This window comes from Electrona antarctica (genome assembly GCF_951216825.1).
Source record: "Electrona antarctica genome assembly, chromosome: 17".
Taxonomy (NCBI): domain Eukaryota; kingdom Metazoa; phylum Chordata; class Actinopteri; order Myctophiformes; family Myctophidae; genus Electrona; species Electrona antarctica.
The window spans coordinates 4410172-4417862 of NC_136798.1; the positions used below are offsets into that span (position 1 = coordinate 4410172).

At 49.7% G+C, this 7691-nt stretch overlaps 1 pseudogene across 1 annotated transcript; it reads left to right on the top strand.

Moving 5' to 3' along the window:
• The first annotated feature begins 398 nt into the window (after positions 1-398).
• Positions 399-5820, top strand: LOC306940571 (palmitoyltransferase ZDHHC23-B-like; annotated as a pseudogene). Its single transcript has 2 exons — positions 399-1758; positions 5251-5820. The product of its transcript is annotated as a palmitoyltransferase ZDHHC23-B-like (transcript).
• Positions 5821-7691: the final 1871 nt, after the last annotated feature.

The following is a 7691-nucleotide window of genomic DNA, read 5'->3' on the forward strand; positions in this document are numbered from 1 at the left end:
TTGTTTATCCTGGCTGTATCCTGTGTGCATTCTGTTTAATAAAGAGCTGGAGAGATATTGAGTTACTGTACACTCTATACTGTAGAAGATAGCAATAAGTATGATCAGAATGTAGAGCTATTTAACACTTATTTTAAGAAAATATCACTGACCCGCACTTTAATTAATTTGATAATAGAATAGAAAGAAGGAAAGTCGGATCATGCTTAAATATGGAGTCATATACGTCATAGATATGACATTGACATCACAGCCTGCACACATGAAACCCCAGATCGACAACAAACACAAAGCAGGTAACGGCTTGGTGTTCACATCAGAGCCCGTGTTGTGAATTCTAAAACATGAAACAGATCCGCTCCGTGGTGAGGTGAGAAACCTTTCAACGTTAGCCGGCCATGCTGCCGCCGCCACGCACCGACTCGCCTCGTCTCGACAGCCAATCGGCTGCGAGGCTGGCTGTCACGGCGAAGCCGCCGGAGGAGGAGCCTGAACGCGGCCTGTGCTGTTGCGAGTACGTGAACATGCACGGCGAGCGGAGCCACGCGGCGGTCCCGTGCTGTGACTGCGAGGACCTGGACGAGGCCTGCGACAGGTGGCTGAAACGCCAGCCGCAGAAACCCGAGTCGGTGTCGCGACTGCTAGCGGCGGTGTCGGACCGCGCTCGCATACCCTGGCTGTGGGGCGGAGCCCGGAAGGTAGACCCGTCTGCGATCGCGTCGCTCGTTCTGCTACCCGCCCTGCTGCACGTGGCGGCGCTTCACTTCCTCCTCCTCGCCGCGGTGGTTTTCGCGGCCCTGCCGGGCGTGCTGGCGTGGTATTACACCCGCCTGCGGAAAAAGGGACGTACGCGCTTCTTCCTCAGCCTGACACTCTGCTCCGTCGGCTACATGTGCTACGTGTTCGTCACGGAGGTGTGTCCGCGCGGTGACGTGGGGTCGGCACGTTCATCGGCTTTCACCGCGGGGATGATCCTAGGGCTTCTCGCGCTCGCCCACACCAGGAAGGACCCGGGCGCCGTGCGGCCCAGCCGGGGGGACGTCCCAGATAGGACGTTGACCTCCTCCCGCAACCCTTCGCCCGAGACGGAGGTCGCCTTCAGCGGAGCAACGGTGACCAAGTGGGCGGATTTGCGGGGTTCAGAACAGACGACGACGGGGGCGGAGCGGACAGAGCGGGGGGACGACAGCGGCGGCAGGAAGGACTGGTGGTGCGAGGCGTGCACTGCGCCACGGCCCCCCAGGGCGGGCCACTGCCGGACCTGCGGCGTGTGCGTGCGGCGCCTCGACCACCACTGCGTCTGGATCGACAGCTGCGTGGGGCAGGCCAATCACCGCAGCTTCCTGCTGATGATCCTCCTCTTCCTGTGGACGTCGCTGTACGGGATCGGCCTGTCGCTGCAGAGCGTGTGTCCCCAGAGGCAGAGCCTCCTCACCGCCCTGCTCTACTGCCCCGGCGTGTTCCAGCAGCACGCCACGGCGCTGGTCTTCGCCTGCGCCTGGTACGGCAGCGTGGTGACGGCGGGACTGCTCTGCCTGCTGCTGGCGCAGGTCATCAACATAAGCCACAACGTCACATTGCGCGAGGCGCACGTCGCCCGCACCCGAGAGAGCGCCAAAGCCCGTATCGGCTGCTGGGGGCTCGTCGTGGACGCGGGGGTCCACTCTCGAGGCTTACGGCGGAACTGGCTGGAGTTCATGACGATGGGCGACGATCTGTACGTCCTCCCCGACTGACGCAGTTCCGACTTTGACTCGAGTAATCCGCTATACAGACTTGCATCTGTTCGTATAAATATTTAATAGGGAAATTGTAAATCTGTTGTGACTAGTTTTTGAGGGGCGCTAGGCCCTCCTATGTGCAGCTTTTAGTGTGTGTGTAAACACAAACATTGTTCTAACACGAACATTAAATGCCATTGACAATGAATGAGTGTTTGTGTAAACACAAACATTGCGTAAACACAAACAAGACAAAGGTCAGGGCGCAAATTCTGATTGGCCGGAATGAGAGGATGTATGATGATGTACAATGATAAGAGCGCCCCTCACTTCACATGGGTGTGATTTAATTTTATCAGTGTGGTTGCTATAGGCAACACTCTATTGTTCTCTGTCCGAGAATTATTTGTCAGCAAAGTGAACCTGCCTACTTACAGAAAAGTAAAACTTTTGCTCATGCTTCCCACGCTGTTGTCACGGCTCACAATATATAAATATTAAGTCCCCTGAAAATGGAATAAATTAAAGTGGACGTATGAGATGTGTCCACTTTAATGTCACGGAATGTCCCTGCCATTAGGCCACAGAAGTACCTCTGCTAGGTTTCCCCCACATATTTCTGATACTTAATATTTAACTTCAGTGAAGATGGCACTGAAACCATGTCATATAGACAAATAAAGTCATAGATGTCTGATGTCACAGGTTGGTCAGGTTAAGTCCGAGATACACATTGCAGCCATGCCGTTTTTCGTTTCTGAGATCCTAGCTTGAAACCAGGATAGGGTTGTTGCAACCAGGGAGTATGGTACCTCCCACACACTGAACAGGCACCAAAAAAGCAACAACGATAATTCGGCACCACAAGTTGGTGAATGGGAAAGGAAAATCCTGTTTTCTTATGCCCAAAAAGAGGCAATTTTGATATCAGAAGATACCCAGGCAGCCTTTACTTGCACTGGGTGAGTAAATGGTAAATGGTGCATTTATATAGCGCCTTTATCCAAGGCGCTTTACATAGATTGTGCATCAATTCACACACACATTCATACACCGATGGCGGCAGAAACCATGCAAGGCAGCAACCAGCACATCAGGAGCAATTAGGGGTTCAGTGTCTTGCTCAAGGACACTTTGACACTAACTCTGGGGGAGCCCGGGTTCGAACTGGCAACCTAGCGGTTACCATCCAGCCACTCTACCCCTGAGCCACTGCCGCCCCGAAGTGATAAACGGACCAAGAGGGTGTTAACTGATAGCCCTATAGAGCCTAGAACAGCTGACCAATCAGTGCAAGTTAAAGTCTTACCGTGTGCTAAACTGTCACCATGGAGGAAGCAAACAAACTCAGCATGTCAACCATGGCCGCCACGGTTATCAAGAAAATATAGAAACTTATCCAATCGAGAAAGTAATCTAACCTAGAAACACAGTGTTTGCAATTTTGTTCATGTCTCCCTTCACTCAAAATGCATTCCTGCGATGTATAATATTTCCCCATGAGAAATCAGGGGTCCTTTTGGAGGTCAGTGTCAGGCAGCTACACAGAGAGACGAGAGAAAGGGACACATAGGGCCTCTATTTTTCGTCCATGCTAAACCCCTTATCCCTAAACTACTTTTTTTTTTACTATTTGGAAAATATTTTTTGAATAGTTCAACTAGCCGATCTACATCGACACGTTGTGAGCTTGTAGATTGGCTTTGAACTATTCAAAAATGTGAAAAAAAAGAAAAGTAGTTTAGGGATAGGGGGGGGGGGGGGGTAGGAGTAGAACCGCTGCTCCTTCGCCTGGAAAGGAGCCAGGTGGTTTGGGCATCTGGTTAGGATGCCTCTCGGGCGTCTCCCTAGGGAGGTCCTCGACGCACGTCCCACTTGGAGGGGACCCCGGGCAGACCAAGGCGCAGTTGGAGGAAACACATCGACTCACTGGCCTTGGAACGTCTCGGGATCCCCCGGGAGGAAGTCACTAATGTTGCTCTGGAGAGGGAAGTCTGGAGCACTCTGGTGAAGCTGTTGCCCCCGCGACCCGACTACGGATAAGCGGTTGAAGACGGATGGATGGATGGTTTAGCATGGCCGAAAATAGAGCCCATATAGGCTATAAAGAGAATGTGCAAGAAAGAAAGACTGGCCTCTTTCCAAACCATTCACCCCCCTCCCTCCCCTCCCATGGTGTTCCACTGCCTCCCTGATCTGGTGAGGTGTTGGCGTGCGATAGCGTTAGCTCTTCTGAGACCGGTGTTGCATTATTGTTCAACCCTTCAGATCTCGGCCGTGACCTTCACACTCTCCTGCAGGCAACCCCCTTGTCTGCTGCCTTTCCTGTCCAGTTATCAGTGGCTAATTGCCAATAATGTTGAAGAGACACTGGCTACATCAGAGCCACTGATTCACTTAGCCTGGTGTTGAGCCTGTACCCTTTTATGTCCCCTGTTCCCACGCTCATGGGCGAAGAGGCCCGCCGTGCAATTGCAGACGTTCTACGCAAGGGCATGTTAAAGATAGGCTAGATTAGCATTAGCCTCAAATTGCATATTGTGCTCTTTTATCGCCATGCCAAGACTAGCCTAAATTCAGTATACTCTCCAAAACGTTTCTCTCTGGTTAAGCTAACATACAGAATCTTGGAGACTATTGTTGGTCCAATATGGCTGGTTTGTGACAGATCTTTTAACCACAGAACCAATTAATCCTTAGAGTAAAATCTAAATCATCTTTGGGTGAAGATTTCAGATGGAAGAAATCCCCCAGTGATAGAAATAAACTCTGCTAGGCGTTAAGTTATGCTCCTGTAAAGGCTCCACGTGGCTTAAAAACCACTATGTGAAGGAGGGAAAAAGCAGAAGAGAGGCCCCTTATGTGACACCTGATAAGCAGCTTTCAGGAGGGTTTCCACTCCAGGGCAGTGCCATGCAGTGCCTGCCAGGCACGGAGCCAACGGCACTCCACGCCGGTGCCACCTTCATGATGAGACGTTTGAGTGGTGAAAGAAGCTTGTCTTCACATCAGCTCTTATCAGAGGTTTTCCTACAAACGCTAGTGTGCGTGTGTACATTGATGGGCACAACGTATGAGCGAGTCCTACAGTAATATGTATGACTGTGAAGCAGGGCCAATTTTCTAATTCACTCAATTCCAAATGTCAACTGAAAGGGAGCTGACCGGATAGTGTATCGACCATATAATTACAACGTCCTCAGTTCAATTCTGTCTCGAATGCCTGTTGCGTGACCACCCTCTCTCTGTGGTTTCCTGTCTCTCTATTGCTATTACACTCGCACGCACGCACGCACGCACGCACGCACGCACGCACGCACACAGGCCTAATCACACAGACAAAATGATCATTGTCATTATATGATCAGTAGATTTTTCAGGCCACTTAATTTGCGACTTTCAAATCTTCACAAAGCTTAGTTTGTGTGACGAAACCCACCATCCACAGAGACCTCCCTACATGGACATGTACGAAACCCACCATCCACAGAGACCTCCCTACATGGACATCTAAACCCACCATCCACAGAGACCTCCCTACATGGACATGTACGAAACCCACCATCCACAGAGACGTCCCTACATGGATATGTACGAAACCCACCATCCACAGAGACGTCCCTACATGGACATGTACGAAACCCACCATCCACAGAGACGTCCCTACATGGACATGTACGAAACCCACCATCCACAGAGACCTCCCTACATGGACATGTACGAAACCCACCATCCACAGAGACCTCCCTACATGGACATGTACGAAACCCACCATCCACAGAGACCTCCCTACATGGACATGTACGAAACCCACCATCCACAGAGACCTCCCTACATGGACATGTACGAAACCCACCATCCACAGAGACCTCCCTACATGGACATGTACGAAACCCACCATCCACAGAGACCTCCCTACATGGACATGTACGAAACCCACCATCCACAGAGACCTCCCTACATGGACATGTACGAAACCCACCATCCACAGAGACCTCCCTACATGGACATGTACGAAACCCACCATCCACAGAGACGTCCCTACATGGACATGTACGAAACCCACCATCCACAGAGACGTCCCTACATGGACATCTAAACCCACCATCCACAGAGACGTCCCTACATGGACATGTACGAAACCCACCATCCACAGAGACGTCCCTACATGGACATGTACGAAACCCACCATCCACAGAGACGTCCCTACATGGACATCTAAACCCACCATCCACAGAGACGTCCCTACATGGACATCTAAACCCACCATCCACAGAGACGTCCCTACATGGACATGTACGAAACCCACCATCCACAGAGACCTCCCTACATGGACATGTACGAAACCCACCATCCACAGAGACCTCCCTACATGGACATGTACGAAACCCACCATCCACAGAGACCTCCCTACATGGACATGTACGAAACCCACCATCCACAGAGACGTCCCTACATGGACATGTACGAAACCCACCATCCACAGAGACGTCCCTACATGGACATCTAAACCCACCATCCACAGAGACCTCCCTACATGGACATCTAAACCCACCATCCACAGAGACCTCCCTACATGGACATGTATGTTTAGTTTGCAACGCCCACCCTCCACCCCTCCCACAAGGCAATTTGTATAATAATAAGAACACATTACAGTACACTAGCAATAGGGTATCATAGAATAATGATGGATTTCTATTTACTTTTGCTACATAATTATGTAGATTATACACCCATAAATCAAAGGAATCGCAGGCGGGAGCAGAGCCACGTACAATAACCTAAGGCGCCTGCTTTGTGTTTGGAGGCTTGTAAAGGCCACGTTCACCATATATCCAGCACTGACAGTTTTACTGTTACCAATACCGCCTCCTTCTGTGGCCTCATTGATTTTTCCTTCTACTGGAGGAGTCAGTGTAGCTCTGCCTCTGAGAGCTACTGCAGAGAGAGAGAGAGGGTCAGTAAGTTTATAGTCTAGGGAAGGACACTACATACACACGAAGAAGCGAGAACAGTCTTTGTAGGAAATACATTAATAGGCTTTTGTGTGTTTTCATACCATCTTTTAGAGCTACTGCAGTATGAGTGTATGAAGATAAAGCACTTCAGGATACAGCGTATAGAACTACTTTGTAACTCTTTTAGTTTGCTTTAACGACGGACAAAATTAAATGGAGACTAGAAATAGTGCTCCTCGGAGCACTAGGTCTCTGCCAGGTCAGGTAGGTTATTGTGGCCTCCTGGTGGCGTTATAATAGAGCGCCGAAGTCCTGACGTCACTCGTTCGTCCCCTCGATTCCCCTGGTTCTCTAAGTAGTTTCTCTATGGAGAATAACATGGGGTCATCTTAAAATCGTTTCATATAAGCTGTCTCTGCCTTATTGTCAGGGAGGGAGGTGTCTGTTTCTAGCGAAAATGTAACTAATTCAGAAGCAGTAACAATAGCGTTTTCTCTCAGTCAGTTGATTCTTCATATCCATATGAGTGAAGCGGCTGGGATGACATGTTTATTTTTCAAACAGTTATTATATGAGGCGTTCTAAACTCCTCCTATGGGGATTACAATGCAAATAAAAAGTACATGAGCCAGTGGATTTGCGCCCTCTACCGATATTGACGTCAGACTTCGGTACTCTATAGGTCAATGTGAAAAGGGTGCCATTTCTTTTGAGGGGCGCTCTTATCATCGTACAACATCATGACTTAAAATACACTGACGTAAATTGTCCATTCGTTGTCAATGGGAATTTAATGTTTGTGCAGGACAAAGTTTGTGCACATACACCAAAAGCTGGACATAGGCGGGGCTAGCGCCCCTCAGAGACTAGGAGGCAATGGGTTCAAATCATTGTTACAGGATGAGAAGTATTTAATTCTATTGGCAATAATGTGTGTAAGCTACTATTACTTGCAATACGTCATACATTTATCTTTCTCTCCCTTTCTCGCTCCCTACTCTCCTCACTG